Consider the following 13,855-nt stretch of genomic DNA (forward strand, 5'->3'; position numbering starts at 1 on the left):
AAATGTGGAGCGGTGTATATATATATCAATTAATATATAGATTAACTAATTTAATGTTGTTTTATTTGTTTCATTATTTATATAATATATATTTTAGTTGCACTTGGTCAGAACTCAAAAGTACTTTCAAAAGTAGTTATCTGCATGATGCCTGCTGCCTTTGGGCTCAGTGATGTTGAATTTAAGATTATACAACAGTTTCAGGTTATGTTTTAGTGTTGGTAACATGTCCCACATTGTCCCACACAAACTTAGTAATCGTCCCACATTTGGTTTGTTTGATGGTGGTCACCCTAGGACCAGGCAAGCATAACATAACATAACATATAACATAAACAAATAAATAAATGTGCTTAACGGGGAAAAAAAACTTATTTTTTTCTTCAGGCCTGGTTAGGGCAAAACAAAATACAAAACTAAACTTGTAAAATGAACTTTCTGAGCATGTCAACCAAAAGCGGATCAGTGAAGGAAAGCGCAAACTAAAACCATGGTAAAGTGGGCAGATCGCCTCGATATAACTTGATCGGTTGTGATCAGATGTAAAATAAAAGTGTGTTCGTTTCAGTTTAGAGACCGATCACCTCGTATGACTTCCGCTGAAAGATTGTGTCCCTCCCTCTATTTCTCTGCAGAAAGATATAGTACAATAACATTCAGAAACAGTCTGGAAATGTCATTAGCAAATTCAAGGCAGCAGACCCCAGACTGAACATAATAAGTAGCTACTCTACACTATTACTGTGTAGGTGGAGTGTCGAGCACCATATGGTTTAATACGCAGCCTCAGTCTGAACTCAAAGAGCCACTTCACTCTGGAGGAAGAAGCGTGCCTTAAAACTATAAAACCATCCATATTCAGTTCAAAATGAAAAACTGACTTAATGAAAGATACAGATCATTCACAATCAAAGCATTAGTTTTGATCACATTCGGTTTCTTGTGTAAAGAATAAAATCAAGGGTTTGAAAATGTGAAAATAAGTGCAACTTGGCAAACTGTTCCAATGCCAATCTGTCCAATGTCAAAAAGCTGTGCTTAAAGAAAACACAATTTTCTTTCCTTTGTAAATGTATTTCCTTCTGAAACAATATGTTGGAATGACACAAATGAAACATTTCAAATTGATTTTTTTTTTCTGATAGACAATACGTAGACACTAAATAAAATTTCACGTTTATCCTCAATCAATTCCAAACTCCTATGACTTAGTTTTTACCATAGTTTAAAACATGATATTAGGTTGGAAACGCTCATTCTATAACCTTAAAAATACGGCTTTCAAAGCGACGCCGTAGAAGAAACATTGTGGGTTCCCCAAAGAACCTTTCATTGAACAGTTCTTAAAGGGTACATAACACACAGTTTCTGCCAAACTCATGTTAATCTTGAGTACCTATAGAGTAGTATTGCACCCGTCAAATTTCCGAAGAGTCTTTAGTTTTATCATATTTATAAAAGACAGATAAGCTGTACCGATTCTTCCAGAAAACAGACAAGCTCGTGAAGACGTGCAGTGGGCAGAGCTAAAGAGTCACGAGCACACACACACACACACACAATACATCATGCCATTATCCCTGGATAACTTTCGAATCACTATACGATCGTGTGGTTTACATTATATACACTTACGCACCGATTGCCATCAAAACACAGACATTTGATGCCGTTTCACTCACCGCCTGCGGTTTCGACTCATGACCGGGCACAAACAAACACACTTGCAGAACTCCATTGCTGCTCCAAAAAAACAAACTCCATCCACTGTTTCCTTAACGCTGGGTTGTTTGGGAAGCTGAACAAGGTTATCTTTCCCTCACAATCAGAAACGCACTTCTTTAGTGACACTGTTGATTCCGTGGTCTAAAAACAAAATGACAGCGCTGCGGACGGCTTCCATAACCTGAACGAAGCTCGTTGATGGGCCTGCTCTTGCTCTCGCTCTGGTTGATGTCCGCACGCGCTCATCTGGGAGAAGTGGCCATACAAGGAATTCCGCCCTTTATGGCGTCATACAGGGTAGAGGGCTGCATTGGGATTGAGTCCCGCCGGGTCCCGCGGGACCCAACGCAAATCTCGCGGAAGCGGGCGGTTTGAATTTTGCTGCGGGCGGGAATGGGCGGCTAAAAAAAACACAGCGGGAATCGGCGGGATAGGGAGGTTGCCTAACGACATGATGGAGAAGATGTCAATAGATGATGTAGAAAAGAGCCTCAAACGAGGTATTTACAGCACAAAAGCTAAGCAAGGAAAGTCTGACATTTGGAGAAGTTTCTCAATTGTTTTGGTAGGCAAAATCATGCGGTATAACGTTACATGTATCCACATATTGCGCAGCTGGCAAATACATAGCTTCTTGATCATACCTCACCAAAAACGCTCAGCACTCCCTGCAGGTCAAGTTGACTGTTTGGTGTTTTTGACAAACAATACATAGAAGTTTAGTGAGTGGAAATGGATTGTTTCTAAATGTCCGTTTGCTATTTTGTGTTCACATTACGTTCTGTTGAAGCATGTTTTCTCAGGTTTCCTTTCAGTCGGTCACGTTCGACGTACGTCGGAACTGACCGACGAATTGGGATCTGTTTTCTGTTTCTCAATCTGTTTTTCTGTTTTCTGTTTTGCAAAGCAGTCTATTTTTATGTGCAAAGTTTTTGATAAAAACGAAATAATATTTGAATGTATGTCTTTTTTTTTTTTTTACATGCAGGCCAGGGAAACGAAACAAACAACCCCATGAATCTCTTTAATAATATCAATACAAATACGTGTTTTTTTTCTTCCTGCGGGACGGGAGAAGACACAAAATCAATGCATCTCTATTATTGTGCGGGAATAAATTCTCAGAGTTTTGCGGGTGCGGGCGGGAGTGGACAAACATATTGCGGGAGCGGGCGGGAGTGTAACACATACGTTGCGGGAGCGGGCGGTAATGGTCAGAAATTCGGCGGGTGCGGGCGGGATGAAGAAAAGAGTCCCGCGCAGGGCTCTAATACAGGGCCATACTCGGAAAAAAAACTTTCCGAAAATTATTCAAATCCTGAAGGAGTGTATTTGGCATAGAAATACCCCCCCCCCCCCCCCTTAAGCTAAAGAACCTTTTGTACAATGGAAAGGTCCCATGGATGTTAAAGTTTCATAATGGAACCATAAATGCCAATAAAGAACCTCCATTTTTTTAAAGGGTAAAGACAGATTCGCATACACCCCCCCAATTAATTCGTATTTATGATCCATTTTCCTCAAGGGAAAGACTTATAATTGCAACTCCACTTACGTTTGGAATTGCCAATGTTTAGAAGTATACTAGTGTACAGAAAACTTCAAAGCAAAAAGGATGGACCTAAAATCCTAAAAGTTTCATGAGGTCTTTACAGTGTGTTTGACCATGTCCTTCTGAAAACATCTCAGCATGAGAGGATAGACCAGAATACATCATGACCTCTAGAGAATAACACACCACAACTATTTCCAGCCATGTATAAATAAAACATAACTCACTCCAGCCTACATTGTTCAAGCCAAGAAACATGGCATCTATAAAAATGTGGGTATCTATAGAGAGCATCATCTAGGGCCACTTTGGTAGTAGAGGCCTCCCGAAAGCCCTAATGATGTCCAACACGGCCCTCTTGTCTGCTAATGAATCTTATTTGGATTGAGTCATTCAGCCTAAACAGAGTGTGGTTTCCCGTTTGCGCAAGTCAACGGTGACGAGAGCCTCTTTGACATGTTTATACTGGAAGATGTGCTCGTCGGCCCAAATGGATCCTCTCCGTGTTGGCCGCGAGCATAGCCACGTGTCAAACAGTGAGACACCGGGGACATGAAGTGGCCAGCTGCGCTCAAACAAAACCACAACCTCCAACAGCGATACAAATTGATCAATCTACTCAACTCACTGGGCCAATTGCACATCTTTAGCACCGGACACGTTCATTCACACAGCATGCACACAAACACACACTAAATCACACCTCAGGGCCGCCACTAAGACCACAGAGCACACTTATGGAACATCTGCACATCTGCGTATACGTGACCTCTATTTGTGAGTCACATCAGAGCATGCAAAGTAACACACATACACTTGCATCAACATGCAATTTTTACTCATACGCCTCTATAGAATAGATATGAATCACCGGCACTACTCAGAGAACGGCAATATGGCAAAGACAGAAAAGAAGATGAAAGTTACTGAAATTCTCGTGTTAATCTACTCAGCTATGCGCAGTGAATTTGGTTCCCTCCAAAAAGCACTGAACTTTCTCTGTCTCCCTCTATCTTTGAGACTAGAAAGTAATAAGTTGGGAGTGAGTGATCGCTAACCCTGAGGACCTGAATCTACATGTCACATGGTCTTGAATCAGATAACAGTCAGAGGTCTGTTGTCCTCATGAAACCACCTTCACTCTACACCTCATATCCACTACAATAATCACTCTTAAAGAACGTTCAAGAGCTCTGATTAGCCTTTCCCACGGAATTCACGGCCCAGAAACCCTTGTTTTATAACGTAAGACACTTGCAGGGATCATCCAATGATGACCCAGAACAAATCCCCCTGAGGAGATCAGCCACGCACCAATAACGAAAGTGACTTACAGCGAATGGTCTCAACTAAAGATAATACTTATATAAATGTGTAACTAGTAAACATGAATCGGTTATGGATTAGGTCATAAAATATTATATTAAGACACTTTGCAAAACTGATAAGGTGAAAACTGTCTCTTTGGTAACCAAACACAGAAGCATAGCAACAAGGATGTCCGTTGCTTCGTGGTTAGAAAGATGTTTAATGCTGAAACAGCAAAGCTATACTGATAAACACATTTGTTAGGACACAAACGTAAGAAGAAAAGAACATTTAGAGAGAATTAAGTACAAAAAAATTATTCTGACAGTCCAGGTAATATCTATCAATCAAATGATAGATAGATAGATCAATTTAATTAGATAGATAGATAGATAGATAGATAGATAGATAGATAGATAGATAGATAGATAGATAGATAGATAGATAGATAGATAGATAGATAGATAGATAGATAGATAGATAGATAGATAGATAGATAGATAGATAGATAGATAGATAGATATGTTGGAACCTGTCTAATTTTACAACCATGAACCAAGTGACAAATTATTGTGTCATCTCGAGTCAAAAAGACAGATTTATTTATGAAGCATAATTAAATCTGTCTTTTTGACTTGACATGACACAATAATTTGTCACTTGGTTCATGGTTGTAAAATTAGACAGGTTCCAACATATCTATCTATCTATCTATCTATCTATCTATCTATCTATCATTTATAGTGCCAAAGTATTGTAGAATTCGACTTGTTGCACAGCAGTAGATGCCAACACCAAAAATGGGAAGCGGCCTTTCCTTCCTATTAAAAGTTGACATACAAACTAACTATTAGGTGAATTTTGTTATTTGCATTGTTTTACTTGCATTTTATCTGCTGTCTGCAACTGCAACCCAATCAGAAAACATTTGACGGTCTGCCGTTGAGAATCACTAGTCTAGAATTCTGCTGCTGAAAATGATTAGCAATGTAAGAACTTCTCTGCTGTTAATTTTGCAGAAGAACAGCATCTATAGAAGACAATTGCCATGCGCACAGCCAAATGATGACACAAGACCTCATATTTATGAGTATTTCCTGTTTTTTAAGTATCCCATTAAGTTCAGGGACAGAAATCCCAGGAAGGTATACCTTGAAGTTTTGTGATGTTTTACATAATAATACTCCCAATTGTTCAATATACTCACAGGCCTGTTTGAGAATTTCACAATACATGCAACTAGTAAATGGAAGAGGCTTTTGTCTTTACATGCACTGAAAGAGATTCATGTCATGACTGTAGCCTACCTCCAGTGTTATGTGAACTATGTACATTAAATTGATTAAATGAAATTCCTGTGCAGGGCAGTCCACTCATCCTTAAAAAGAGTCGAGCTTGAAGTTAATGGAGGAAAAAATAAGTATTTCTATGTCGGACAAGGACAACACATTGTAGTTCAGCTGTCAGATGGCACAAAAAGCACCTACAGTTGCAAAGCTCATCCTGACCACATCACAACATCTGCAGAGACCGTGCAGACTTAAAATAGCTTGTTAAAAAAACATTTTACAATCACTTATTGAATTGTAAGAAGCTTTAACCCTTTGCGTGCACCTGAAGAACGTTACTTTGTTTAGTAGGCAACAACTTCATAGAATATAAGGGAAGAGTTCTGATTTCGTCTCGTCGCAAGACTCAACATGCTGCTGTGAAACGTGCATGCACGTCTATGAAATGAGCATGCGACTGTAAACACGCTATAAAACACCCATTTTTACAAGGACCCTAAACTGTTCCGACAATAATCCTAATACAATGTACACGTCAAAACTAAAGCAACGATAGAAACAAAGTGACATACCAGCGAATCTTCAGTAATGCTGATGGAAACTTTCTTAGGGAGTTCACGGTAGCGTTTCCTTCGGCTGATATAGTAAACAACCAGCGCAAAATCTTCTGTCAGTATAGTAATTAATCGTGCGACAAACTCCACGATTTTTGGGATGACAAAGCCTGTGACAGATCTCAAAAAGTTTTAAATACCTCTCCCGCTTTCTGTGGGTCTGTGTGTGTTTCAGTGGGAGGGGCCAGAAGGAGGAGGCTGCGATTCACATCTATCAAGACAAATGAAAGGATGAAGTGGGCTTGAAAACCCATCAACTTCCGCAGCCATGACTTGGTTTACTTGTAAAGTAATATTAATAATAATAATAATAATAATAATCGGTCAACTATACCCTATAATTTCAAACAACAATAATAGAAAAAATCATAATAATAACAATAATAATAATATGTATTTTATTATTATTATTATTATTATTATTATTATTATTATTATTATTATTGTAGAATTTTAAAATATCAGTGGAATTTGTATACTTTTCTGTTATAACTGGTAGTAATAATAATAATAATAGTAATAATAATAATAACAAAATACTTATTATTATTGTTATTATTATTATTGGCTAAATATTTGTATTATTGTTGTTTGAAATAATAGGGTATATAGTTGACTGATTATTAGTATTATTATCATTGCAGAATTTTAAAATATCAGTGGAATTTTTATATTTTTCTGCTATAACTGGTCACAATTTCTCTTCTTTTTTAAAAATGTTTAATATTTCCTTTATTAGCACTTTAATTACTTAATTTTTACACAGCATATTCCATTTAGGCTCATAATTAAAATGAGGTCATAAAAATGATAATAAGGCTCAGTGTAAGAACAATGCTATTTAAATTAGTTGAAAATGGAGTGTAATATTTCACAACTTGTTGGCTCCCACCTATCATCTGCACTAACAAGCTTTTGCCTATTTTATGCTAAGAGCTTGAACACTGAAAATGTTTCTTTCTATTATGTGGAGGTGTGAGACTGTAAGACTGAATATTAAATCAACATAACACTTCCACGTAAACATTAGGCTATCCTTTAGTTTAGACCGTATTAAAACCGAAAGAGGTAAACTCACATTCTTCCAAGCCATAGTAAAATTTTCAAGAATCTCCAGGAGCCATATAGAAAGTAATTTTGCACTCCACACAAATTGGTTTTACATTTTAGAGAATTGTATAGATTAGATGTAACACATTTTTTTTATTATTATTAAAAACAAGAAGTCAAGTGCCCATATTGTGTAAATGAAATATTCACTTGCCTTAACAACATGAACAAGCAACATTTTAAAAGTTAATGTACATTCAAAAAAGTGTATTTATTCATATTTGAATGCATTTTGTTACGCAATGTTTCACAATTTTATTAACTCTATAAGGTTATTATTTTATTATTTTTACTTTATTAATTTGAAAGTCCTGTCATATGCTCCATATTGTGAGATGTTTCACCTTACCCATGTTATTTAAATAGCCTATATTTCCCATGAAGTGTTTTTATGTTTCTGCCGGTGGGTGCACTTTTTATGTTTCTGTGTAAAAAAAAAAAAAGAAAAGAAAAAAAGTTACTGCCTTACATTTTTAAGTACACTCTAAAAAAAAGGTTCTATGGCACTAAAAATGGTTCTTGGCTCGTAATCATAGGGAAACCTTTTTTAGTGCTATATAGCACCAATTTTGGTGCTTCAGTGGTTCTTCAGCAGTTCTTCAGAGGTTCTTCACCGGTTCTTCACCGGTTTTTTGACTAAGGTGCTATATAGCACCTCTGAAGAACCGCTGAAGAACCACTGAAGCACCAAAATTGGTGCTATATAGCACTAAAAAAGGTTCCCATATGATTACGAGCCAAGAACCATTTTTGGTGCCATATAGAACCTTTTTTTTTAGAGTGTACAATCAACTTACATGTTTAAGTCAATTCAACTTAAATTGCATTAAACTGACTTTAAAAAATCATTCATCAACTTATAAAAAAGTTGAAAATTGCTTAACTTATTTTGATGAGTTAAAGCAATGTAAAAATATGTTGATATAACTTATTGATTAAACCAACACTTCACCCTGGCTCTTCTTACAATGGTACGCTTTATGAATTCATTACACAAAAGTTATTTGTGTCTCGCAAAGAGGAAAAACACATAGTCAGATCATGTGTAAATCTGGGCCAGGCTTAGCCTTCCCCTGGCCATGGACATAACTTGGCATAACTTGCTGATCTAGGATCAGTTTTCTCCAAAATAATTGCATATTGGCGAAACAGATTTGGTAAACGATCCCGTGCGTATCTGTATTTGCACTCTGAGCGTCAAAGGTTTCTATTTACAACGGGTTTTGCAGAGTTGAGCAATGTACCAACAAAACCACAAATTCTTTCCATGAGTGTTGTCGTGTGTCGCTCTCTCGCTGATGATTTTGGAGTTAATGACATTTTTTACAAATTATCATAGTGCAAAAAAAACAACAACAAAAACAAACAAACAGAAAACACATGCTTTTGTGCCAGGTTATTATGTTGTAATGCTAAATATAATGGTACCCAATGTGCGATCCACCAATCAGAGAGGTTCTTGAATCTCAAATATGTTTTTGTTTTTGTTTTTTTATTGGATAAAATGAATGGACAATATCTCATGTTTTTCTGTGGGTGCTGTCATTTTCCGTGAGTGCTCGAGTCCCCGTCTATGAAGCCATAAACGAATCTTAGGTAAAGTGATCACTGTCATCTACACCAAGCACCATCCAGTAGATGGTGCCTTAAATACAGTACAGTATAGTTCCACAACCATCAAAATTATCTTATTTGGGGGGGTGGGGGTGGGGCGGGGCTATAAAAATAATTCTGAATTCTAATTCTGCCTTATTTTCAAACACTCTCAGTCTCAGTACAAAAGCTATCACTGAACCTTTAGGGGTACAACAGCTTGTCGCTGCTGGGGCAGTAGCCTTAAAAGGACATCTTCGTAACTTTTTTTACTCCTAAAAGGTGCATATTATGTACACTTTTGTTACTAATTTGTTACCCCCTTTAGGGGTAAATAAGGTTTTGCCCCAGTGACAGCTTTTATAGAGATTTTTTCTGAGAGTGCATAAATTGCATAAAATGTGCAGCAATTATGAAAAAGTTTGCATGACAACATGAATTAAGGTGAAATTCAGAGTGATATTCAAACTATCTGCGTTTTCCCCCCTGATACTAAATCAGATCTTCCTCTGTAGTATGAGTTTATCTTATCTTAAATGATTTAGTGATAGCAGTGTCACTCTGTCATTGCCAACTGATTTGATTCAAGGCAAAGAACATCCTGTCCTGACTTAGACTGGCCTTTTCCTAAGCGACTAACACCTCTTTCTGGACCAAAAGCTGCCTTTTGATCCATTTACTAAAGAGTAGTTGATTGTGGGATTAACTAATTAAGCGATTGACAATCAACAACTGCCATAAAAAAAATAATTGTATTGTTCTCATTTTTTTTCATTTACAGTTGTATTTGGTCAGCTGTATACGTGCAAAGGAGAAACGCAAGATCCAGTTTTTTTATGCTTGCTCGTGAGTTAAACTTGTGCACAGATGTATGTTTGTGTGTATTTGTATTTGCGGGATATTTGTTTACTTTTTCATTTTGTTTTTTTCTTCTTCATTTTTTTATTTTTATTCTGCCTCCTCCCCTGGCTTGTTTTCCCAAACAAACAGACTTATGTTGTCTGACTGAAATGTTCCGCTCGGTTTTAAAGGAAATGGAAATGCATTACCATTGCTTACAGTGTAAATGTCAGAGTTGTGATTTGCCACTAATGAGACAGCACCCTTGCAAGATGGAAAACTTTGTTTTGCTGCTTCTTGCTGTCTTGAAAACATTGATATGCTGCTTTTGAGTGTCAATGAAGATGTACTCAGAGGCTTCATGTCATTTTTCACTTCTCATGCATATGTATGCCTTAGAACCAGGACTACTCAAAGCATCCGCACAGACGGGGAGAGAGATGCGACAAAATCTAGTCCTGAACATGAATTCCTGCCCTAATTCTTTGATTTCCTTTGTTTTGCTTGCATATGTGATCTTTGTCAAACCCTTTGTTATAAAATTGTTCTTTAAAAAATGAAATGAAAATAAGAAAAGAAAATCTTTTTTTTTTTTCAATGCAACACAATCAGTGCTTTGTAAAGCCTATGACAACGCACTGGTTGTATTGCGTTTAAAAATGGAATGGCTCACCACATCTTCAACATACGTAGCTGCAAATAGACACACATTTATCCCTTCCCTCATCTTGGTCATGGTCTGATCTCTCTTGATCTTTAGTTGTGAAAGTGCTTTCCTGTATAACACTTTCCTATATATGAGAAGTGACCCATGAGGAATGTTGGGTGCTGAACTCTTGACCTTGGAGCCACATGGTATGATGAAGTCTTTCATCTGAAGTATGAGCAAATACAGGGGATGTTTATGTATAGTTACTTTAGATTCCCTTAAAGTTTTCTTAAAGACAAAAATGAGAATAAAAAACAAACATGACAACATGAATCAACACATATAAATTATGTCATGTAGCCTAGCTCTATCTAAATATTTATAAAATCAAAGATAAACAAAAAGCATTCTCCCATTTTTTTCTTCTCCTTTTGGTAAATGTCTCATTACTGTAGTAAGCTTATTCATAAATGTATGCTGTTATTTATAGTTAATTTAAGTTTTATAACGCAGCACTGCAAGCTAGAAAACATGACGGAAGTTTTTTTGTTCAATCCAAAATAAGTCATTTGCTGCCCTCTTGTGGAAAGTTTAATTTAAATCATGTTTTTAAATTAGTGAAATAAAAGGATAATTCGGTCAAAATGAAAATTCTGGACTTTTATTATTATTTAGTATTTTTCATGTCATTACATTGTTTAGAGCATAAGAAACAAAAAGGGGAAAAAGTTGAAAAATTATATTTTATTCATAAGTCCTTGTAAGTGGACACCAGGACTCAAAAACAATGGATTTTTTTTCATTCACCATTTAATTTTCAGGATTTTTTTTAACCAAACTTTGTTTGAAGATGATTCTCAACTTATTAAAGATATAACGGAATTAATTGATATAGGCTACCATTTTTTTATGCAATATGTGGTTAAAATGGCCATGTGTTTTCCCATTCAATGCAATGTGTCTGTACCCTGTGTCTAATTTGCATATTAACGTGTTCTTGGAGCAACATGTAATGAAAAAAGTAGTGCAATTAGGGCAGTAATTAGTTGGCAACATTTTCATAATAATATCTAATATTTTATTGGAAAATTAATATGTTTATTTCCCTATTCTTGTTGTGTCTCCCAAAATGCCTGATAAACATGCTTTAAGTCCTCTTTTAAGGACATGTATGAAATCAATGCCCTGTTTTGAAACAGAAAGTCATATTTTGATTAGAAACCCCATAACATTTTCCTGAGATGTTGATTTATAACAAACAATTTGAAAATGTGTCCGATTTGTGATAATTACAATGATAACAAACTATTATCATATTTCCATAAGAGTGCTACATTTGATAATTCAGTCGTTTTTAAGACCAAGGAGAAGTTGTTGTCCTGGTGAAACCTCAAAACAAATGGTATCTCCAAAAAGCCCTGAATGTGCTCTGTACAGGACATCCAGACTTAAAACTGTAAAGAAAAACCTGTATGGTGTCAGATAAATTCACTAAAGTATAATGTCCTCGTATGTGGAGTGGCACCAAGGAGGTTAAAAATGAAGGCAACATCTTGTGTATTTGTAGAATAATATGCTTCCCAACACTGCACATAATTTAAACTAAACTCAACCACTAACCTAAATGAAACATTTCCAACACTGCAAAACCGTGTATAGGCATGCGTAATTTGTTGGTGGGACATGTCCCCACCTCTTTTTGCCAGGGTCGATACTTATTTGATTAGAACCCAGACCTCTGGCATGCTTAACTAAAAATCTACCAGTCCATTAGGGAAAACACATGTTTAGTGAAGATCTACATAGATTTAATAACTAATGTGAATACTCTTGAAACAATAGGCCTATATTGTATTATAGTAGATGTAAGGATGAAACTAACGCATTAAACATGAGTTCTTTGTCAATAAATTAAACTCAGTGTGCTATTGAAATTGTTTGTCTGGACATTTATGATACAGTTTTTCTGAATTGCTAAAACTACATTTCTCAAAACCACTTCCTCAAAACCTTAAACACAAAACCACATTTTCAAACTACATTCAGAGAACATCTGACTTTGCTGGCAAAATCAAGCAATTGCCTCAAAACCAATTTCTCTGTGCTCAAAATCAAACAATGCTTTCAGATTATACACACAGTGAGTCAATATTATAAACACTGCAGATAATTAATTAGACACTACATAAAAAATGGAGAACACAGAATCCAAATCATGCAGTTACAGGAAAAAAAGTAACACAGCAAACAAATTTTGCAATTGTGTAAAAAAAGGTCAAGCAATCTCTTACAGCAAAGTGAATAAATTGTATACATGCACTGCACGTATTGCACCTAATATTGTATAGTAGGCCTATTGAATGTCTGTATATTCAGCATTCTCTTACTGTGAAAATACAGTAACCCAACTGCAAAATCCAAAAATGTTACACTCAAAAGAGCTGTTCAACTGAATACATTCATTCTGCCTCAGCATTACATCTACATGTTGTCCACATCACAGGCAATGTCTTCTCTGCCCAGGCAAAGGGGAAAACCCTCTGGTGTGCTGGATCCAGCCTTGACAACATTCTCCACACCTCGCTTTTTCTTGTCCTCATCCTTTTTGTTCACCTCCTCTTACATGTATGTCCCTCCTTTCCCTCTTATATCGTTTCCATCCAATGTTGGTATCATTCAGCGCAACATTTTTGGCACTCTGAACAGACTTATATTTTGTACAGTGGGAACAATTTGGAGTCGTTGTGTGTAAATAATGACAACATGTGTTGTAGTTGTGTTAACTTTTACCTGCCTGTGTTTAGCGTTTTGAAAAATAAGTGCATTACAGTGCAAAGTGTGTTTTAGTGAGAAAGAGTGGTTTATTTGACAAATTGATTTAGGCTATTGTGAGTTTGGTTTAGTGTTTTAGCAATTCAGAAAAACTGTAAACCAGCAACCCCTATTTTCAATCTTTCTGTGCACTCTGCTTAAACTGTGTTTTTGTTTAACAATGATAATGCTATGTTTTTGTTTTTAAGTGATTTTTGAAGTGATAATGATTGTTATCTGAAGAGGTTTAATACAGATTAAAAATGTACGGAGATCCTCAGACAAAAGATGAGGACAGACAGCGTGAACCGAGAAGCCAATCACTGTCAAGAAAGTGCGCATGCGCATTAGTTCGTGTTCGCCT

At 36.3% G+C, this 13,855-nt stretch overlaps 1 protein-coding gene across 1 annotated transcript in view; it reads right to left on the reverse strand.

Annotated features, from left to right (window-relative positions):
• tgfbr3 (transforming growth factor, beta receptor III) overlaps positions 1-6,656 on the reverse strand; it is a 135,194-nt gene extending 128,538 nt beyond the window's left edge. The window contains exon 1 of the mRNA XM_079840947.1: positions 6,447-6,656. The gene's annotated coding sequence lies outside the window, so the exon portion shown is untranslated. The remainder of the gene's footprint in view (positions 1-6,446) is intronic.
• Positions 6,657-13,855: the final 7,199 nt, after the last annotated feature.

Source organism: Gobio gobio, assembly GCF_949357685.1.
Source record: "Gobio gobio genome assembly, chromosome: 17".
Taxonomy (NCBI): Eukaryota; Metazoa; Chordata; class Actinopteri; order Cypriniformes; family Gobionidae; genus Gobio; species Gobio gobio.